Source organism: Pipra filicauda, unplaced genomic scaffold (genome assembly GCF_003945595.2).
Source record: "Pipra filicauda isolate LSUMZ 115617 unplaced genomic scaffold, ASM394559v2 scaffold335_size1511353_pilon, whole genome shotgun sequence".
NCBI lineage: Eukaryota > Metazoa > Chordata > Aves > Passeriformes > Pipridae > Pipra > Pipra filicauda.
Window position 1 is genome coordinate 597,276 of NW_024104460.1, and position 21,971 is coordinate 619,246.

The following is a 21,971-nucleotide window of genomic DNA, read 5'->3' on the forward strand; positions in this document are numbered from 1 at the left end:
GTGTAAGGTTTTAATATTACACTCTAGAGGCTACTTTAAATGCAGGCTGCCTTTTCCCTGAAACTCATCAGGAGGTATGGCAGAAGGACGTCTTGGGCTCATACAGGTGGTCCCAATGCTGCCTGCCAGTGAGTCTATGTGCAGATGCACACTCATATCCCTGCACACTAACACACAGTTGAAGGCTACCCAGACACACAGTTGTGGTTTTTTTTCCTCTCTCCTTTTGCTTGTCACACTCATATTTATCTGTTACAGGGTCCCTTTCAGGTGTAGACAAACACACACATAGCCCTAGACAAGCTGAACAAGAATGCACTCACATTTCACATGGAAGAAATCCTTCGACCACTTCTCCTTAACAGTTATACACTTCAAAAATATATCTGACTGTTCCCTCATCTTCTCTGCTTTTGGAAAGAGCAGAAGCCTGCTGGAGATTAATTCATGGGGAAGAAAATGTCCTTTACCCACACTTCCTTGAACTATCTTAATGCTGTTTGCAAAGCAACCAGATGACTTTGTCTCATCCTCACCTCATCTAGAGCTGCAGGGAGGCAAGTTTTACCTCCAGCTTTCAACCTTTTGATGACAGGATTTTCCTCACTGAGATACAGTAGGTGGGTAACAAGAAGATTCTATTAAAGTGAAATGAAAAAAGTAGCAAAAGGACTGTCAGCTGAGCAAAACAGAAACATATAGTAGATATCCATCCTTCCCTGTATTCCTTCCTGCTCGCTATGAGTAAAAAGAAGGGGAAAAAAAGCTGGTGAAGGGGGAGAAAAGAGCAACAAGAGAGCAATAGCAGCAGCGACAACGTCTTGATTTTATATGTAGGAAATTAATTGTTGCTGCTAAAGACACAGCTGCTTTAATGAAGAGGCTGCTGCAATATCATCGCAACAACTAGCAACCCACATGTTAGATTACAACAGGTTGAGCCAGTGCATGCTCCCCTGTGCCACACACAGAAAAAAAATAAATCAAATGTCTATACCCGAGGCTCCTTCATTTCCCACGCAGAGTTCTCCTTTAATGCAGGCTTTTCACGGTACCTTTCTTTGCCAAGAAGGGGCTGACAATGGCTTATTTACCTACTTACCTGTCCTTGAGCTATGTGGCTTTTCTTTGAATAAATTAAACTGGCTGTTTCAAGTGATGCTTTTAGCCTCTTGAATCTGGATCTAATTCTCAGAAGAGTTTTTGCTTAAAACCTGTTTTTCAAGTTTTCAACCAAGTATCGTCTGTCTGCAAGATGCAGTTCTCTGAAAGGACCTTGGTGACTATGGGTAAGGAAAAATATCCTGTCTGGCTGCCTTGCCTGCTTTAGATTTCCTTTATACTTATGATAGACTAAAAGAGCATGAGGACTTGCTAAAACAAGGAAACCTGTCTTTTTCTGTTAAGTTGCTTTGCTTGTTTGCTGTTTGTGACTCTGGGACCAGATTTTCAGCTTCTGAGAGTTTCTTTAAATACACTGCTGGGAGATATGTTTATTTTTTAATGCTGTAATAGCATTTTTAATATTACAGAGTGGATACACACATTAACTTTGCTTTGTGTGACTGATTCTGTCTTCCAGGAAATGCTGATAAATACTTGAAAAACTCTCATAGTTAGGAAGTTTGATTTTAGTCTCTAAAGCAGAGCGAAATCTCAATTTCAGTGTTTGGCGATGTGGGTGTTTGTCATATATTTCCTAGGATCTCAGCAGGATCAATTTCAGAGGCCAAATGCTCATTTGTGTGAGCTGACTTATCTCTGAGGCAAGGAATTCTATGGTTCATCAGAAGAGCTGACTGTTGTTATGGACATGGGGTGATTTTTTTTTTTCCCTCGGGTGCCTAGGAGCAGAAATAAAAAATGAACCAGTGAGACATAGAAATATTATCCGAAGAAGATTTCTTTTCTTTTTAATACACTGTAGAAAGTTTCTAAGATGTTTTCCCAAGCACATTAAAACATACCATATACTAAATCTGGCATGCTGCTGGAGTGAACTGTTGTTTCTCTGTAGTTCAGTGTTGTTTGGTTTTTTTCTATGCATTATCACTGTATTCAAGCCTATCGTGTTTTTTACATATACATATACATTTGGAGGGGGCAGAGAGGAAACCTCAAGGATCATAGAGAGCAAAAAAAAATAGAGGTCCCTTTTCATTGCTGGAGTTGTCATCAGGACCAGGGTGCCATACATGCCATCAGAGCTCTCAGTGACGCTCAGGACAGAAATAAAGAGAAATATCCAATTTCAGTCCCTTCAGAAATATTTACTAGTTACTGTTGTGAGTTGCTAGAACTCATCGTATACCATACTGGGCTCTTCAGCACAATTCACTGTCAAGTAGTCCCAGACGAGAGATCTGCATGTTTCAATCTGAATAAAATCAGGATAATTCTGTTGCAGGCAAGAGGCCGTCCTAAATCTGGCCAGAGGCATCTGAAATCAGAATTTGGACCTAAATAGAGTAATTGTTATTAAATTATTATTATTATTATCTGCTCTGCTATTATCTCTGTAAACAAAATACCACATACCATGACGAAACTGCTGCTTTTACCTCTCTTTGTAATGCTCCAAATCCTGTAATCTAATTGTTACACATCCCTGCTCAAAAGAAAGGCTCAAATATTAGCTTAAGGTTGTAATAGTAATTAGCACTGCAGAAGATTAAGCTATCTGTGTAGATCACAGGGTTTGCTTACCACATACTTTATCAGTAGGTTAGCTTGGGTGCCTTGTCATCTGACACTGGGAATCCTGAATTCAACTGATTTTTAAGGTGTCTGTCCATCCTGCATGTTTTGCTTTATGTTTTGTGCAGTGGTTGAACGTGCATCAAACACAGAAAGGCATGTAGGGGGTGAGGGAGCAGGGGAATGGGGAAAACCAAGTGTTCTGGCAGTGGAATGGTACTAAATAATGCCAAAACATACTTGAAAGAGGAGTGGCAGTGGGATCTGTTTAACTGATGGTAGGACCTAGACAGAAGTAGGTTTTCATTCTCCGTTGACAGACCAAGGGTAGTAATTCACGTCTGAACATGGTGTCTGCCAGCTGAATGCAGAGATGAGCAGAGCAACTCTGCTGCCATGTACACTAGGGAAATTCCAGCACCAGAGATTTGGAGACTGGATGCTCTGGTTTCAATACTGTGGCAAATTTCTGCATGCCTTTACTAAGAACGTTTTAAATTGAAGTTTTGAAATGTAGTCCAGTTTGTCTTCTGGTGCCTCTGTTTATCGGCTATGGAGAGGGAATAATAAGACTCATTCCATAGGTTGTTTTCTGCTCATGTCCTCTTTTTCTGCTCTTTCCTTAACTGTAATCATTTCAAACAAGGTATAGAATTATAAGGACCTTTACTTTTAACAGTGGTTGTTCTTAAGCTCTGAAGACAAAAGAGAAAGGAAGTCTTCACTGGAGAAGCTGTCCAACCCTGCCCTTCACACAGGAGGAACAACCAAGTCACTCCATTAGCAATTTAAATTGCAAATCCCTTCGCCACAAAATAATACCCTCCATCTTTCCTTTTCTTCTCCACTTCAATAACACCATTTTCTCTTTGACCTCAGCCCTTGGCATGTCTTATTTTCCATTTTTTGTCTATCCCTGCACACACATATTCTCCGTACAAAGTTCTCCTCTCTTCTGCTGGCTGGCCAGTTTGCATTGTGTGAAGATCCAAGAAGTCACTAACAGGTAGCTGAGCCGGCCAGTTTGCATGTACTGACTGGCCAGCTGGCAGCCTGAGCCAAGCAATTAACTAACGAGCTTACACCGCCGCCTTTCACTCAGATGAGCTGTGCTTTGCCTTGTCTCCTACTCCACTGATTTTCATAATACACGTAGGATATTAATACATTTTAAGCTTTTACCCCTCTAGAGAATGGGGTGAAATTAGCCACCAGGTCCAGATTATATTGCTGGGTGCAGGATTGACAGATGGGGAGCCAGATGGACAGACAGCATTCCTATAAAAGCCTTATTTCCTTAGGAAAATAGGCCGTTGGGTCTACGCACTACTAGTATAGGGTTTTCGGGGGGAGAATTATAACCCTCATTAACAGATGTCATGTGTCAGACACTTCTGCAGAGAGATGTAGAGGAAGAGTTAGTGAAGTACCTTATTTTGCCTCAAAGGTGTGAGTTTAAGTCCTGTTCTGTCTCAGGTAGATTCACAGAGGACTGGCATAGCTACTCATTCAAAAGGGAAGGGGAAAGGAAAGCAGATTTCTCATCAGCTCCTTTAGTCCTTTGTGTATTGTCATTTAAAGACATTCATGGGGCTTTTCTTAATCCAAATCAATAGGCTCACAATAGGCTCACAAAAGCTCTTCCGATGGTTCTCTTTACCCAGTCCAATAGGATAAATAAATAGCATATTAAAATTGTAGTCCCTCACCCTGCAAATGATTTGAACCCATTCTCTGACCCACATGCACTCTGAAAGTGGCAAGATCAGGCATGACCAAGTCTAACAGGCAACATAGTCTGTATCTGGGGATTTCAAATAAGAAAAAAGACCAATTTTAAATGTACTGTTGACTGAATCCTAAACCCCACCACTTAACATCACTTTCTAGAGCTGTATTCACTATATGTGAAAATGCTACAGCAAAAATTCACAGAATTACAGAATAGTTTGGATTGGAACAGACCTTAAAGATCATCTAGTTTAAAACCTCTGCAACTGTTCTCTGGCATTTAGTACTAGCAGTGTGCACTAGCAGTTCAAGTTTTGATCTGTTTGGTCCCTGTTAGACTCATGGTTGAATAACAGTCTATAGGATCAACCACGTACTTTATTTAGCCTCTTAGACACGGATGGCAATTTTTATAGCACCTTTCCTTGGTAGTCTGGCCCCTGTGAGCTACCATGCGAGGTGGGGTATGTAAAGAAAGTGAAAGGTGAAATGCCTTAACTGGGAGGATTATCATGTGCAGTGTTGAAATCAGAACAAAATCTGGCTCCAGGGGTTATTGGATTCCCCCCAGGAAAATGGGTAGGAGCTCTTGGTTGAATCCAATTTCCTGCTTGAAGAACTGTTACTCAGTAAGCATGCTTTGAATCGTCCTCACTGCTGTGTTTACCTGAAGTCTGGATGCTGGGTTCTGGACCCCAGTGTAGGGCAGTCTTGGAATAGAAAGAATAAAAGGTTTCAGGAAGTAATGTCAATCACTGCATTTTGGAAAGAAATTGTGTTACTCGCAATTTTATTTAAATTTTTGAACAGCTATTGAAAGCATCTCATGCTTTTGATGCTGTTCATAAAGTCATCATAGCCAAGGGTATCCAGTACAATAAAATAAGCACAGATGTGCTGAAGCTTTCTAGAACAACTTTCACTCCCCATTTGCCAGTAATACTATGCACCTTCAGTATTACAAGCTTTGTAATCAACTCCTTTTCTTTCACCGCCAAAGCTCCTCTTAAAAAAATACCAGGTCCAATCTTCAAAAATATTTGCTGACTTCTGAGGCATGTTCTCATGCCTCTAAGTTTGAAGTTACTGTAGAAAATTTATTTATGTAGGATGGCAATCCAAACAATCTTATTTTTCCTGAAAGTATGTAAAGGTAGTATCAAAATTTCATTGGAGCTCTGTCCAAGGAAAAAGAAGTTTCTTGCTTATGAAATTCTGTTATAAATAAATTTTACATCTGGTCCCACAAATGTACATGATTGTTTCTTTGTGACTGCTTTCAATGAATAAAGGCAAGAGATGTGAGTAGAAATGTGCAGGATTCGATCTGTTGCTTTTTGGGTTGTTTTTTTTTTCCTATGGCATTTCAATGATAAAAGACCAATTTCTGCCCGTGTTTAACCTCCAACAATCCTACTGATTTTCTTGTTCATTCCAGATTGTAATGAATGACTTCACACACTCAAGTCCTTTTATTCTTTCTCTTCCAGATTGAGTGTCTCAGCCCAGACAATGGGCCCCTGCCTCCAGGAGTGTGCGACTCAAATAAATCCACTGACCTTAGCAGCCCTGCTTCATTGCGACTGAGAGCCAAAGCTGGTCTCTGATACACAAACTTTAATGGAGCATAAGGCAGGGAAGAACATACAAGTAAGCACCATTTTTAACTCCTTAGCATAGCTTGTGTTTGTATCAGCCCTGACTCATGGTTTATACACATAGAGTATGTATTAAATATCACTGTACTTGCACTATGTGTATCTATTTGAGATAATTATGGCTATTGTAGTGCTGGTGGGACTTGCAGTCTTCAATGCATTTATCCTCACAACATCTGATAAAAGGAGGAAGTATTTTTATCTATATATTATCCAGGGGAAACTGAAGCCTGGATCATTTTTTGCTACACCAGGGAACTGAATCTGGATTTTCCAAGTTGAAAGCTAGCACTCAGACTGTTGGTCTGCCTTGATATAAGCAGTACAAATAGGCACAGAGAATATTGCTTCTTGTAAACTGGGTATACTGAACTACTTGCTTGTGATACAGCAGACATGATAAATTGCTTACTGTTAAATAAAGTGTTAGGGAATTGTCATGTAGCTACGGAGAGACTACGCTGTTATTAATGATGCACAAGGCATATATTTCAGCTTATTCTTCCATATCCATATTGACTATGAAGTGCAAACAATAACACAAACTAGATTTTGCCAGTAAACTAACACAATTTATCTGGAGGACAGAGCAGAAAGCGGGAGCAGAGCTCAATTACTCCCTGTTCGTGTTGCGGTGTCGTGTCGGCTGACGGAGGCAGCCCAGACAGGGGGTAGAGGGAATGTTAGTGCTACTTACTGTTCTGGTGAGGATTCACTGAGACAGGCTCTGGGTTGAGTCCTAAAAGATTAACAAGTGTTGAAAATGTGTCTCAGAACCAGTACTGAGATCTGCTGTGCCAATACCACGAGATCACCTTCTCCCTCTGTTATCACACAATAACGTGGTTACTTTGCCATCTTAGAAGTCAATGTTTGGTTCAACGCATGGAAAGGAGATGCCTGAAGTGAAGGTATTGGTGAAGTGAGGGCTTTATTCTTCCGGCTTAGAGGCTGTTCTGTAAAGGAGAAAGAAGATGTCTCCAGATCTGTTCTTTTAGTAAGACCAGGACTATCTGTGAGTGAAATAACTGTCTTTTCATTTCCCAAGAGCATCTAGCATGTGAACAGGACTATTCATATGAATTTTGCTATTGCATAAGTGTGAATCTAGAGTGAGTCACAAAGTTAGTCGAGATAGGTGGCCTTTATTGGAGAACTAAATACCATACATGTGTCTAAACCAGAAGATTCCATCAGGAAAAAAGTTGTCTTCATGATGAGGTTATGACTTGAAAATGTGTGCAGATTGGCCTTCCAAGTTTTATTTGATTTGAAATATTATTTGATAGGCTCCGGTATTTCATTGCAATTTAACGGCAATTCCTATTCACACAGCTAATCTAAACAGGTTCTTATATGTACCTATTACCTTGGTAGCCAGGTTTCTATATCAAACCCTGAACATTTCATTATTATTAAAAATATAAAAGTCATCTATTCCATCCATTTTATACAGTGAGGTGAACAAAATTGGATGTGAAGTCACAGTGCAGTAATAGAGTAATTATTTTTGGAGGTTCTTCTAATATACTTATGGTCAATTCTACTGAAGATGTATTATATTAAAGTTGTTCATGGCTGTTTTATCATGTGCTGTGAATTGAGAAATATTCTATCCTATCCCATGGATTAAAAAAACCCCATGCTTTAAATTTTAAGAGAGGAAAAGTTGTCTATGAAAAGGTGTGGGCATAACTGAGCAATTTATACTATTCTTGACACTGTCTGCACTTTCTTGATGAAGATCTTTCTCCTTCTTAAGACATCAGTGGAATTTCTGGAGACAAAAGAGTCCTCATTGCACTTCATTAGAATGAATGAACCAGTATCTCATCTGAAGTTAACCACATATGTTTATATACAGTGTGTTTACACGATGCCAGAGCACTTATTTGAAGAATAAGTGTCTTCCATGAAAGTGGCCTCCTGAAATGTTTTCCTTAGTTTAAAAAAAAAAAAAAAAATAGGGACACGTTTACAGAGTTGAAATATAAACAATGCACAGGGAAAAAGAAAATAACAGGCTTAGGGAAAGGAGAATAGAGACCTATAGTCTTACAGAACCTTGCACTTAATTGCCTATAAATAATTTTCTTGTGCATATTAAACACAACAGAGCATGGTCTCTGATGGTGCTATAAGCCTGGATGTCAGCTGCCGAGCTCAGCTGCCATTTGTAAATCATATTAACCATGCTCTTGATTTGTCTGTGCTTAACTGTACATAGTTTTGTTTTATTGGCACTGTACCGTAAGCATATTCTACACTATGCAAATATAAGAACTGAGAAGCATATGGGCCGAATCCTGCAACACTCACTCAGGCAAATGTCCAATTCACTTGATGGGAACTTTTCTTGAGTAAGCAGTAGGAGCAGACTCTCATCTCCATCGATACCTTGGCTGGTTTCTCAGGTATGACAACAGACATTGTTCCTTCACAAGCAAGGAAAGGAAGGGTATAAGACCCAGTACTGTGGGTAGATGCTGAGTTCTGTTCTCCTTAAGTCCTAAGATCCACTGAGATGCTACAAAAGCCACTGTCCATACAGAATGACCTTCTCCAGCCTTTAGCATCCTGCTAAAAATAATAAAGATAATGAAAGGAAAGACCCTTACAAAAATAAAGAACCTCCAGGATGAGAGGAAATGGCCTCAAGTCGTGCCAGGAGAGGTTTAGATTAGGTATTAGGAAAAACTTCTCCCTGACAGGATGGTCAGGTATTGAAACAGGCTGCCCAGGGTGGAATGACCATCCCTGAAAATGTTCAAAAGACATGTGGATGTGGCACTCGGGGACATGGCTTAGTGGTGGGCTTGGCAGTGCCGTGTTTATGGTTGATCTTTTCCAACCTTAATGATTCTATGATTCAATATATGACAACACTTCTCCGTCCCCAATCTGGAGTTAATCTCATGATACCGGTAATGGAGACATCTCTCTGAGTCAATGCAGACAGATTTAGCTACAGCCATCCATGCAGTGAGGAGTAAGAGGAGGGAAATCCTGCTTTTTATAAAGAGTACCTGATTTCTGCTCCACCACCCCGCTCAAGAGCTTTGTCAGAGACGTAACTCAGACTGAGAACTTCAGGATTCAGCTCTGCATCCAGCTCTGGTTCAGCCCTGCCATCTGTCTTACAGAAATGGGTTTCCACCCCACAACTGTGTTAAGTGGCTAAAAGCTCTGTCCCATACCCTGATCTCTGTGTATTACATGGCAACAATTACAAGCAACACGGTGTGGACTTCAGGTCCAAGCCCTACAAAAGTTCACACAGATGTTTTTCTTAAATGACTCTAATTCTGTCTACACTGCTCCTCACAGCCTTATGTGTATCAGAGAAACTGGATTTCTTTGATCTAGCTACCATGGGAACCAGTGTAGCACTGATGCTGTAGCACAGATTTCAGCATGATCCCAACAGGCACCCTGGTTATACGCTTGGGGCTGCTAAAGTGTGTTGAACACTGGGCTGCATGTTTTCAGTGCTAATGTCATCCCTAATAGCTAGACTAACATTAGCAGCGGTACCCATATCTTTCTTTCTCCTGCAGTCATTTCTTTTCAGCTGTGCCTGATTAGAAATTTATGCTGCAGCCCTTACTCATGTTCTTCATCCTCATCCTCATGCACCTTTAAACCAAAATGACTAATTCAAATGGAAGCTTAGAGGTCGATCACTCTGGACCTAGTTTTGCAAACCCGTTTTTATATGGCTTTTCCCCTTGTAGTAAAAAAAAAAATAAAATTCTCATCAGGAAATGTTGGCAAAAAAGGTTTAATTACAGAAATCATTTTACTCCCTATGGAGAAAGCATGAAGAATGGCATATTTTCACATTTGAATTGCACATTCATCAAGAAAAGAGTGATTTCCCCTTAAGAATGTTCTGGAGGAGTAGAAAAGAGCATTGAACCCTGGGGTGTGTATTATTTTATAGTCTCTGAAAGGCAAATGGTTTCACTTCCATTGATTAAAATATATGAATTTTTCCCTCTGGATTATTCTCCTAGAAGTAGAAAAAAAAAATAAAATCTTTAGTAGTGTCTGTCAAGTATTGCAGCCCCTCTTAGCAAAGGGCTCATCAAACCAACTCCTGCTGAACTTGGTCAGCGACAAACCTTTGACCACACCATGTTGCTACTTTTTTTGCTTGGTGAACAGGGACTTTACAAAAGGTGTTTTCATTGTTTTGTTGGAGCAAATGTCAACATGGAAACACAGTCTGGCATCAGGACCATTAAGTGCTAATTTGAGCGGCAGTTCCAGGACTTGATGTCCTTGCTCTCCTGGTGCACAAGGTCTAACAGGCTCATGCATTAGTCTTGTCATTCACCTTCTTGTTTCACAGATGTAGCTTCTTTACAAACTCTGCAAAAGCACTGCTTAGGAGAGACTTTGACTTAATAATGGCTGTTCACAAGGAGCAAAGGGCAAAGTTGCAGGGGTGCAGGACACAGGCACAACATGGCAGGCTGCTGAACATTGACATTTTGAATGTACATCTTCATAAAATATGCTCCAAATTGGTATGCAGCACACTTCTGTGACCACAGGAATTCATTGTGAATTGAAGCAGGAGGGGGATTTTCCAAAGCAAAGTCACTTTTTCCCATTAAATTACTATTGGGTTTTTTTCCAGGAGCGTCATTATCTAGTTCAGTTAACAGAGAAAGACCAATTAGACAAACAGTGCTGACCTGTTAAACTTGAATTTACCAGCCAGAATTCAAACAAACAGCATTCTGCTCCCCACTTGGGTTTACTGATTTTCTCTTAATAATGTCACTGGAGTTTAAAAAAATAAAGAAATAAATGGCTGGAGAAAATGGGTGGATTGAACGAAAGTGTTGCAAACAGTAAAGGAAAGTAATGCAAACAGTAAGAGCACTAAGAACAAGAAAAAGTTCTATGTAATTGGAAGAGAAGATGTTCCATTTCCTTTCTAAAATCAAATGCAAACTGCTCATGTGACTGATTTAGTATTGAACAAGAGAGGAAAAATTGCTTCTTGGCATTTAAATGGAAATGTTTCTTGTTCCGAAATCTTGGAAGCTTGCATACTGTATGCTTTTTGAAAGGCTTATACAATTACCATTGAATTTGGATGAGATCTATTACTAACAATATATATATTTTTCTCAGTTAAACTTTTTCCTTCCAGAGACCTAAATTACCTTTGTCTAGAGTCTAAAATCCTGATGTGGAATATATTCCAGAGGTAATAAAGCCAATGCAAATATATTTCATTTTTAATATGTATGACTGAAAAAATAGTGAACAGCAGCAGCTATTTTACTAAGCAGACCTTTATGTGGAGGACTCTGCTGTTTCAAGATGATGTTCTGATTTGCTGTGTGCCTTTTTAGTCTGATTTCTGGGTTTGGAATAAAACATATGTCTTACATCTTGCTTTCCAGAAAGGCTGGAAATTTTGGGACAGGAGAAAAAGGCAGAACATAGACTTGCACCTGGCTGATTTAAAGATATGCCATCAAGAGGATAATTCCCATGTAGCTCAAAGCACTGCATGAAGTACTGCAGTCCATTATGTTCAGCACTCTTCTTACAATGCAGTTGTAGGGCTGAATCCAGTATCACTCCAAGATTTGTGATGCCAACACAAGCCACGCAGAGACCGTTGCTGAAAAGTTTTGTAAGAATAAATTTTGAGGACTGACTTGAAAGAGAAAAATGTGATTATTTGGTGAATGAGAAAATGATAGACTGAGTGTAAATTGCAATGGGTGATGTATCCTGGTAGGGACAAGTTATCGAGGTCTTGCCCAAGGTCAGGCAGTGAAGCAGTAGCAGGGCCTGACACTTAGCAACATCACAACCCTTTCCTGCTTCAGATGGGGTTGAATAGCAGCATCAAATAGCCCTAATTTCCTGTCACTACTGTTTAAAAACAAAACAAAACAAATAAAACCAAAACAAACCCCTCACAAATATTTAGAAGGCAGAAACTGGCAGGACTGATCTTCCCCCTAAAGAACAATTAACCTCAAATTACGCAACTGAAATATTGCAGGCCTTCTTCCTGAGAATTTGATTTTAATTCTCAAACAACACAATTGCATAAAAAAAAGTTAAGCTATAATAGTAATAATAATAACTGATAATGATAATAATGGCATCTCCTGACATCACTGTGGATAATGATCCCTGACCCCAAAAGCAATATATTACGCAAGTTGCCTAATTTGGGATAAGGGGCAAGGGAGGAACAGAGGTTTCCCGCTCCTCATATACATGTGCTGAAACTGGAGACCACCTGACTACAAGAAGAGAGGGAGGTTCACCAGGGCCGGGACATGAAGGCACCACCTGAGTCAGCTCTCCTTCCTATTCTTGTGCCCACCCGGATCCCCATCCCATCCACGTGCTGAAGTCAATGCCATTCCAAGTCATCCCCATGCCTATTCCATGCCCAAACCCAACCCATGCCTGTCATATGCCCAAGAACATTCTCTCTCCTACCTATTACCTTCTAATTCTTATGTCCACACTCAGTCCATCTCATCACCAAGCCTATACATCTGTACCTGTCAATGTCATGCCCATTCCCTCCTCATACCCCTGTCCATCCGGTCTCCATGCCATGCCTATGTCCATTACCCCACCATGCCCAGGTCGTACGCATCTCTTCCCCATGCCCATGTTATATCCACATGTATTCTGTGCCCATCTGCTCTGCATGCCCAACTCCCCTTCATGCTCATGCCATGCCTGTGCCCTGCTCCTTCCAATGTCCATGCCATGTCCATGTCTGTGTCCTCCTCTGATCCATGCCTATGCCAGGACTGTGTCACGCCCATCTCAGTGCCTATTCCTATCTCATGCCGATGCATACATCTTCCTGATGCCCATGCCATGTCCATGTCTATGTACACCCCTGACCCATGCCTATTCCATGATCACTTCATGCTCATGTCCATGTCTATATTTTCCTCTGCCCCTTGTTTATGACACACCCATGATATGCTCGTGCCATGCCCATGCCCGTATCCCACTCCTCTGCATGTCTATGCCACACCAATGTCTATGTGATCTCCGGCTCCATGCCTATGCCACGTCCATGCCCATTCTCATCTCCTCCCCATGTCCATGCCACCCCATACCCGTTCCCACCCAATGCCCCTTTCCACGTATCCGCACGCCGTGTCCGAGCAGTTCCCACGCCGCCGGGGTGGGCAGCCGCCAGCCGCATGTGCGCCTGTCATTCCAGTCGGGAGCGCCGGCTCCTGCCTCCCATTCATGTAACCTGTGTGTGTCTCTCTTTCTCTCTGTGTGTAACAGCGAGAGGGAGAGAGCGAGCGAGGCACGGAGAGGAGGAGGAGGAGGGGGGGAAGCTTTAAATAAAGCCTTTGGATTGCAGCTGCTTATTTTGGGCAGTCCTACCAGGACGATTCCTGCCAGGAAAGAAGCTGGACCAGTCGTTGTTTTGTTTGGGTTTGTTTTTTTGGGTTTTTGTTTTTGGTTTTTTTTAATTTATTTTGATTTTGATTTTTGGGGGTGGCAGAGGTGTATCTCCGATCTGCCTGCGGAGATGAGCTCCGGTGCCTGCCTGTAGTTTCCACTTTTGGATCGCTGGACACAGAAGTGGCATTTCGGTGGGGGGAAGCTGCAGACATGGTAAGCTTCGCTTTTTCCTGTGAAAAGTGTATTTATGACATCGGTTCCCTCCAGTTTTCCCTTCCCCCTTTCCTCTTCCCACTAAACAGCCGTGCACACGGATTGAGGCTGGGGAGAAGCTCCTTGAATCCTTGGTTTTCCCTCCCCAGCATCCATCCATGCCTGCTGCCCAGCTCCCTTCCCTCCCTCGCACAGTTTGCAGCAATTCGGGGAGGCAAAGATGCTGCGGGTGGCTCCGGGCTGGAGGGAAGGGGGGGGGGCGGGGAGGCGGATCAGGCACCCCCAGACTGCCAAAACCTTGCTTCAGGGTATGTTTGGAGTGGATTCTCCCATCCAACCTTCCCCCTCCCCGACCCTTCCCTCTGCACCCCGAGCGGTGCGGCTGTGCTGGAGGAAGGCAGCAGTGCAGATTGGGAGGCACGGGAGCAAGGATGCAGCTTTAAGATCAATCGATGTTATTTATGTAATAGTAAAAGCGGGGAGGAGAGGGGGGAGAAAAAAAAATTAAAAAAAGTGCCTTGATATTTCTCAGCTCACAAGGTACCTTTCACTCTGCCTGAAACCCCCATGCCCATGTCCTGCTGCAGGGTGGTGCGTAGTGGGAGTGTGTGTGTATGTTTACATTTGGATCTGTGCTAGAGTCAGGAATGGGGATGGGGTCTCCCATTTTCCAAGGAAAGGTGGGTTTACCTCCAACAAAAAACAGAAAAAAAGAAATGCGCTTGACTGCAAGTTGAGTGACAAGTCTGTTTCTTAGGCATTAAATGTTAAAGACTTGCTTCCAGCCATGCCCTGCTAGATTTAAAAGCTCCCCCAAATAGTGTGATGTTGGGGAAAAGATGCTGGAGTGACTGGGAGAAATGCAGTGGTTCAGACTCCCGCTTCTATTCTCAGCAGTTTGCATTCTCAAATACAAATTTTGGCTTTTGAACATAAAACCAGGATGCTACCAAAGGGCATTTATTTCTTGGGAGTTGTTTTGATTAAAAATCTAGATCTTTTCTTACTATAAAATATCTGAGCTCTTTTACATGTAAATAGGTAGTAGTTAAGGAATGCCAAATCTTTAAAAAAATAATAATTAACCCCCCCAAACTCTTAAAGTATTTGCAAGGCAGTATGTATTTACTTTCTTACTATGACCACGCTTAGAAATTCACAGCGGTTACAACCATGTAAGCACATGATTTGAGAAAAAAACCCAAAACAACCCCCCAGAAAAGCCCAAATAAAACCAAAAAACATATTTACGCCACAGTCTTGTTTTACGGGATACACAGTTCGATATACATTTTTTCATACAGCCAAAACAGAGATGAATAAATGTTTATTGAATAGACAGACAAAACCTTTTTGCATCTTGAATGTATTTGCTCATGACTTTTCCTGGAAAGTTCAATTATTTTTGATTTAAAAATGATAATTAAAAAAAGCAAAACAACACAACTTTGAATCTAGCTAAAAATTAATCTCTCCACCTCCACCCCATTTTCCTCCTTTTTGCAGTGAAGTCTCACCTTGAATTTATAGCTGCCTTTTTTTTTTTTTTTCCCCCTGAAAAAGGTCCTAGGTGACGGGAGGGCCATAAAATGAGAAAATGAGAGCAAAGCTTTGAAGTTGGAACTTGTCTGTATGCTTTATATTGGTAAACTTCTGCTGTAGCCTTGCAAGTTGTTAGAGTGCTGCTCCCTGCTCTGGGGCGCCGAGTTGGGCAGGAAAACTTGGCAGCTCCCAGCCTATCCCAATCCCATTTCTTTCTGCTTCGCTGACCCTAATAAAATTGCCTACTAGAAGGGTAGCCCCTCCCCTCCTATGGAAAGTGCTCTGCTCCCAACATGTTCACCATATGTGCCTGCAAAACCAAAGGCTTAATGTATACACCTATACTATGCCAGCAGCCTGCATATGCCACCCTCACTCTGGGTCTGCTAAGAGCTGAGGATCAGCCATTGGGAACCCCAGCCTCTCCCCTGATAGCTGGGGGAGGCTGGGGCTGAGCCAGTGATTTGTATTTAATTTATTTCATTGGCCTTTTCAGAGCCAGGCACCTCCCACTTAGTGCCTCAGCCTGTAGTACTTTTATAGGCTTGGGTGGAAAAAACAAGGAGTATATGTGTTCGTGTGTATATATTCAGTATTGGGGGGGCATAGAGGGAGGAAGACGCATCTCTTGCACTGTTTTGCAGTGAAACAAGACTTCACAGCAGCTTGATTGGCTCTGCCTGTGTTATAAGGCCGTAGGAATTTGCTGGTTTGTGGTCATCGTGAGCTGCCCTTCCCTGTGAAATTCCCAGCTCCCAGACTCTGCCACGCTGCTGGATCACTCCTTGCTGGAGTGGGCTGGTTTGTGGACAGCCAGATTCTCTGCTGCCATGATCCGTTGAGAATGTGATCCCCCAAGCCAGTGCATGGGCAAGGAAAATTAGGGTCTGTGCTGGTTTGCAGCAGGTCTGGGGTTAGGGAGGGGACTCTGAGGTCGCAGTGTGTGGCCAGGCTTTTCCCGGGCACGTGAAAATGTAACCTGTGTTGTTCTTCTCTTGAGAGCGGGGTCATTGCTCTGCACCACCCTGGGAAGGGGCTCTGCACAAACGACTGGGGCAGGGGAGGAGGGGAGGTGCCTTTGCAGACAACCTGTTTCAGGTTTTTTCCCCTTTTCCCCTCAAAACAAAACAAAACAAAACAAACAAACAACAAAACCCACCAAGACTGGGAATTACTACCACTGCACTGAGAAGCAATATATCCCTGCAGGGACTCTGCCTCTGTGCCTCACCTTCCCTTCCTGTCCATACGTGCATGCATGCGTACACATCTTCACACGGGGAGATTTTCAATGTATCTGTCATTTATGTGTGTGATCTGGAGAAGAAATGTCATGTTTTGGTGGAGAAAGATGGCCATTAGTGTGGAAAGAGGTCCTCAGGCTGCTCTTTGGCAGGAAAAGGGGGAAAAGGCAAAAGAAGATGCGTAAGTTAACTTCGTAGTTTCCTGTTCTTATTAGCAAGGGGTCTCGGTTTAAAAAAGGCTTTTGTGGGGAGAATTTGCCTCCTCTGATTTTAAAGGATAGGGAAAAATTGTGGAGAGATGAAAGTAAAACTGCTTGTCTGGTTTTGGTTGGCGGAGGAGATAGCCCCTCTCCCTCCCTTCCAATTTATTTTACTACATGAATGGAAAAAGAGAGACATTTCTCTGATTTTCGTGGGTCTGGGGAAGCAGTGAGATTTGGGCTGACAAGACACTGCATTTTTTAAGTCCTTGTAGCTTAATTATTTGACTCATTTAAATTAGATGCTTTCCTATCATTTTGGTGAGCAGATAGTACACAGGCAAGGGAAAATGCTGTTCTCTTTTGTTTTACAAAGTGAGAATTTTTTTGCTTTTATTTTATTTAATTGATTTCCTGGATTGTATAATAACTAAATGGTATTTCTTTCTCTCTACAACATGTACACTATTCCAATTAAGAGCCTACTCTGATTATTTTTAACCTGGTAGTTTACCATTTCTCTGCTTAGGAGAACAAATAGTTGAGTTCTTGCACTTTAAAATAGCTGTGATGCTTAAGCAAAACTACCTTTTCCCTGGGAAAGTCGTTTCCAGTTCTGTCGAGTTCCCACTTCAATGGTTCATTTTCTGACAGAATCACATCTTTGCAAGAAGCAGAACTATGATCTTACGTAACTTGATGTTTCCAGATCAAAAGTTACAAATATTGCAGTAATACCAGGATGAGAGAGATTTGACAGGAGGAATGTTGCGTGGCATATTTATTATTAGGATTTCAAATCAAGGAGGTTTTAAAAATTTATGGACGGGAAAAGTAGAATTAAAAAATATGAATAAACAAAAACTACTTTGATATATTCTTTAACATCACTTTTTCCTTTTATCTTACCTCTGTAGGCAGTTGAGACTATTTTTTCTTTTTTTAAAGCAAACCCTTCAATGTTTAAGAAATGTGTAATTGTAATTTCAAGAAGTGAAGTATCTTGAAACTTGATCTTTCTCTGATTTCATTCAAAGAAATGAAACCGTAAATCAATGTCAATTCAGATTTAAAGACTGGCTGTTACCTTCCCTGTTACAAGGTCTATCAGCATAGCTTATTGTAACTAAAAGCTAAAATACTCTATTTCTGCTTTGAACTGACAGGTTGGCATTGCTAGGCACTTTGACAAAGTAACTTGCACCACTTGCCAGCAAATTGGGTATTCATGGATCCTTGACCAATATGTTTCAGAGAAAAAAGTCTTGTAATTTTTTTTTTTTAAGTATAAGTACATGTATGCATTTCCTCTTTGCTGTAGAATAAAAGGAAAAAGAATAATTGAGAAATTTATATCCTAACTATATCGGTATAACCTGAGAAGTGCTGTAGTGTGGCTATAGGACTTATATTTTTAGTCAGGAATAAATATATGATTTGCATTCCTCTGTGCTATTTCGCCATCACTGCACTGATATTCATATAATTTACTTAGAAATATATACTTTTTTTGCCAGCTGTTCTACATCACTCTCCCTGAAACATCCTTAAAGACACAGTTGAAATATGAATAGGAGGGCACATTTCCTTGCCTGTGTGCATTTATAAACACTCTTTGTGGAAAGTTCTAATTTCTTGGAAAGTTTGAGCCTTACTCACAAACATCCTTTTGCCTTTATACCACATTGCTGAGAACAAAACTGTTTGTGCTGAAGGGGGATTCAAACTTTATCATAGGTTGTCCTGCTGGGTATCAGCAGAGGTGATCTTTTGAATGTGAAGATGTCCATGAAAGCAGACATAGAATTCTCTGTTCTTCTAGTGTGTTGGCAGAAGGAGGGAAAAGCATTATGAAATAGAAGGGCTGGCAGATAAGTTTCCTATTCCAAATTAGAGTTGCTCTCTAGGATTTGACACATCCTTGTTCTTATTTTAAGTGGGAGAAAGAGGGAAGAAAAAACGAAGAATTGCTGATGGTCGATTTAAGTGAAGGAGCTCACTGAACTGCATTTATCAGTCCATTTAAATGGGGATGATTCAATTAGATTTCACAGATATCTCTGCATGCTTTAGTGAAGTAGTATTTGCTACTGTCTAGAATAACCACTGCAGTCAAGAATGTTGCTTCACTACCACAATCACCGCTAAGGCACTGGTGGCAGATGTGCTACTCAGGCAGTAACAGCAAATGTGAAAACAGGAGATGTCTCGTTGCCCACTGATTTAGGTTTTGGGTGATTATTCAATGCAGTTTTCTCTTCAAACACTGAGTAGAAGGTGTAGCACTTGCCTGCACATGTGTTTGCACACACAGCCTTCAAAGTATTCTGGAGATTGTTTAGTTAAAGAGTCAAAAGTTAGAAAACAGAATATTAAATCCTAATTTACTGTTTTAATCCAACCCTGCATTATGTATGCAATAATGGCTCACTGACTTTGTTGCCTCCTTCTCAAACTCCATTAAGTGTAATGAAAATGTTAGAGTTGCTTAAAAAATCCAGCCTAGGCCTGTTCCTTCTGGGGAATATGGAGTCCATTCATAAAATCAATCTTCTTCATCAAGAGTTGGACCCAACGAACCTTGTGGGTACCTTTTGACTCAGGATATTCTATGCTTCTATGATACCATGCTGTATGGAGGATAAGAGAAGTCAGGATTCAATTCCTGGGCAGGAGTGTCATCAAATACTATCTATCTACATAAAATCAAAGTTATGGAGGTCAGCAATTCATAAACCATGTCTTCCAGTAGGTCACCTGGACTTAAATGCCCCAATCTTATAAATGAACCAAACTCCCAAATTTTATAATGGAAAGTTTTCAATATTCTGCTAAGTCCTTTTGAAATGCCTCTGTGCATTTGGATGCTGAAAACCATTTCATCCTCACCTCTGTAACATAAAGAAGAATAGGAAGGGAGAGTTTGGTTAGTCAAAAAGCCTTTAGAAATAGCTGCCCGAAGTGATTGGAAAAACTGATGGAGCATGAGAGACACTGGAATTTGCTTTCTGCCTGTTGATACAAACAGTGTTAGGTGGTTGGGCTGTGGGCAGCACAGGTCCCATCAGTCAGGAACAAACAAATACTGCTATTTCTCAAAAATTACCCTTTGCGCAGGCGGGCTTAAGGTGTGATCAGGTTTTTGACATTGGCACAGATTTTTGCGCTAGAAAGCAGAGAACAATCTCAAGAGCCAGCCTGCCGATGCACTCCTGCAGACAGAGCCATGATTGGGGGTTACTTACAGTTCTTCCTTACTGTGCTAAAACAATGCAGAGTTCACACGGCCTTTAATTGCTGTTGTGGATGTTTGACGTGTCAGCAGATCAGACCGAGCTGTCAAGATGATCATACAGATCTGACACAGTTACGAAATGTTGGGTTGAAGAAACTTGCCCAGCATTGCCCACAGTTCTGGGGCATCATTTGGCTGCCTTAATCTGAAACACATTTGACCTCATTCCTCGGTCCTCTGCTTAGTCACTACAAACCTTCCAGCTCTGCTACGGGTGAGATAGGGATCATAAACTTCCTCTTCTATTCCTCATCCTCACTGCTTCATCTCCAGGCTGGCTTGGATAAAACATTGTGTTGTGAATAATGACTTTCGTTATTCAGGACACTTAATTAAGGCAACTTTCATGGAGGTTTTTACTTAAATTCTGGGTCTCCAATATGTACATTTGAATCTTATTATTTGTCTCTTAGTCTGGTCTTTGTTGAATTTTTTTTTTTTTTAAGTCTTGCAAGAGCTAGTAGCTTTGTGGCATTGCCACATTTTAGTATCTGTATGTGCCTATGGCTTAAATTAATAGATCATCATCTCTTGATTTGAGTACTCTGCTCCTCTAAATAGATCCTTTAGTCCATCCTGCTCAGTCTGCTCCTCTCCTCATCTCCTGCCTCTTCCAGCTCTATTCTGCAATCCCATTTTCACCCCTCTAGCCCCTGCTCTTCAGGTCTGTCACCCCAACATCATTCAGCTCCTCTCAGCTTGGGATCATGCTGAGCACCAGAGACCATCTCCAACTGCAGTTGTGATACTTGGATGCAAACCTGGCACATCCTATAGCACCAAGTATCTTGTTTAGTCACACACAGGCAGAAATGTAAGCGATGAAAACTGGTAAATATGTACAAATTAACCCAGGAGCATGTAGCAACAGTTCTTTTATCAAAGATGTCTAAACTTGGCTTAATTCATACACATGCACACAAAATTCATTAGAAGAAAAACAGTTCTCTCCCAGGCAAATTTCAAGTCCTTCCTCTATAGTCCTAAAAATCCCAGAGGAGGTTCTAGAGAGAAGGCTAAAGCCTTTTTCTTTTTTTTTAACGTGAGTAAAACAACATATTTTTCCCTAGCCTTGTTCTCAGAATCTGCTGAACTGTTTTGACTGAAATTTTCCAAAAAAATTCAGCCTGAGGCAGACAGCTGGCATGGAAATTTTCAGGCCAAACAATTTGCTTAGTATAGTTATAAGAAACTGTGAATGCTGTTTTATTATTAAAGTTGCCTTGCTCTTCTCATAATTGACAGCACTACCAACTTTACCTTTCCCTAATAAACAGAGAACTGGAAATTGTGTTACAAACTAATTTCGTATTCGTGCATTTTATAGATATTTTTATACATTGGAAATTTATTATAAAACTGACACATGCATTTCAGCATATGTTAGCAGATGATGAAATCTCAAGCTTCCTGGAAACCAAAGTGAATACAAGTAATGAGAATCCCACCAAGTCACATCAAAGTGATACAACATTGCAGGATTTGTAAAATGGGATTAAACCCAAACAAATCTCAGGAGACCTTGAACTGCCAGAGCAATCACACAAATTCCCATATATCCCACCTTTGGGTTCATGGTCCTGCTGACAGAAGAATTCTGATTTAGTATAACAACATTCTATCGTAACAGCAACTGTTATTGTAAATCACAACTAAAAAAACAAGGGGGAAAAAAAAAGGAAAACCTAAAAACTGAAAGAACAGATAATTGCATTTTGATATGATCAGCTTTTTTTCTTTTGTTAACATCATTACAGGTGACCTCTCAGGCTGTAGTTTCACATCAGAGCTGACCTCAGGACCCATTGGCATAAAAGGAGAGGGGTCCTGCTCTATCTCTCTCCTCCCATCCCAATGTCCTCTCTCCTCAGCTCCTGTCCTTTCTCTCCTTCAGAATATGTCTGATGATTTATGCCCTTTTGACAAGGGTAGGACAGGGGGTAATGAGTTTAAGCTAAAAGAG

The 21,971-nt window shown here is 41.1% G+C and overlaps 1 protein-coding gene across 12 annotated transcripts in view; it reads left to right on the plus strand.

Moving 5' to 3' along the window:
* Positions 1–21,971, plus strand: part of TENM4 (teneurin transmembrane protein 4) — a 750,083-nt gene that overhangs the window by 136,884 nt on the left and 591,228 nt on the right. For 10 of the 12 annotated variants that reach the window (XM_039384001.1, XM_039384006.1, XM_039384007.1 and 7 more), the window contains exon 1: positions 13,389–13,727. The gene's annotated coding sequence lies outside the window, so the exon portion shown is untranslated. Of the gene's footprint in view, positions 1–5,918; positions 6,079–13,388; positions 13,728–21,971 lie in introns of those variants that run through there. The other 2 variants (XM_039384005.1, XM_039384003.1) reach the window with 1 other exon arrangement.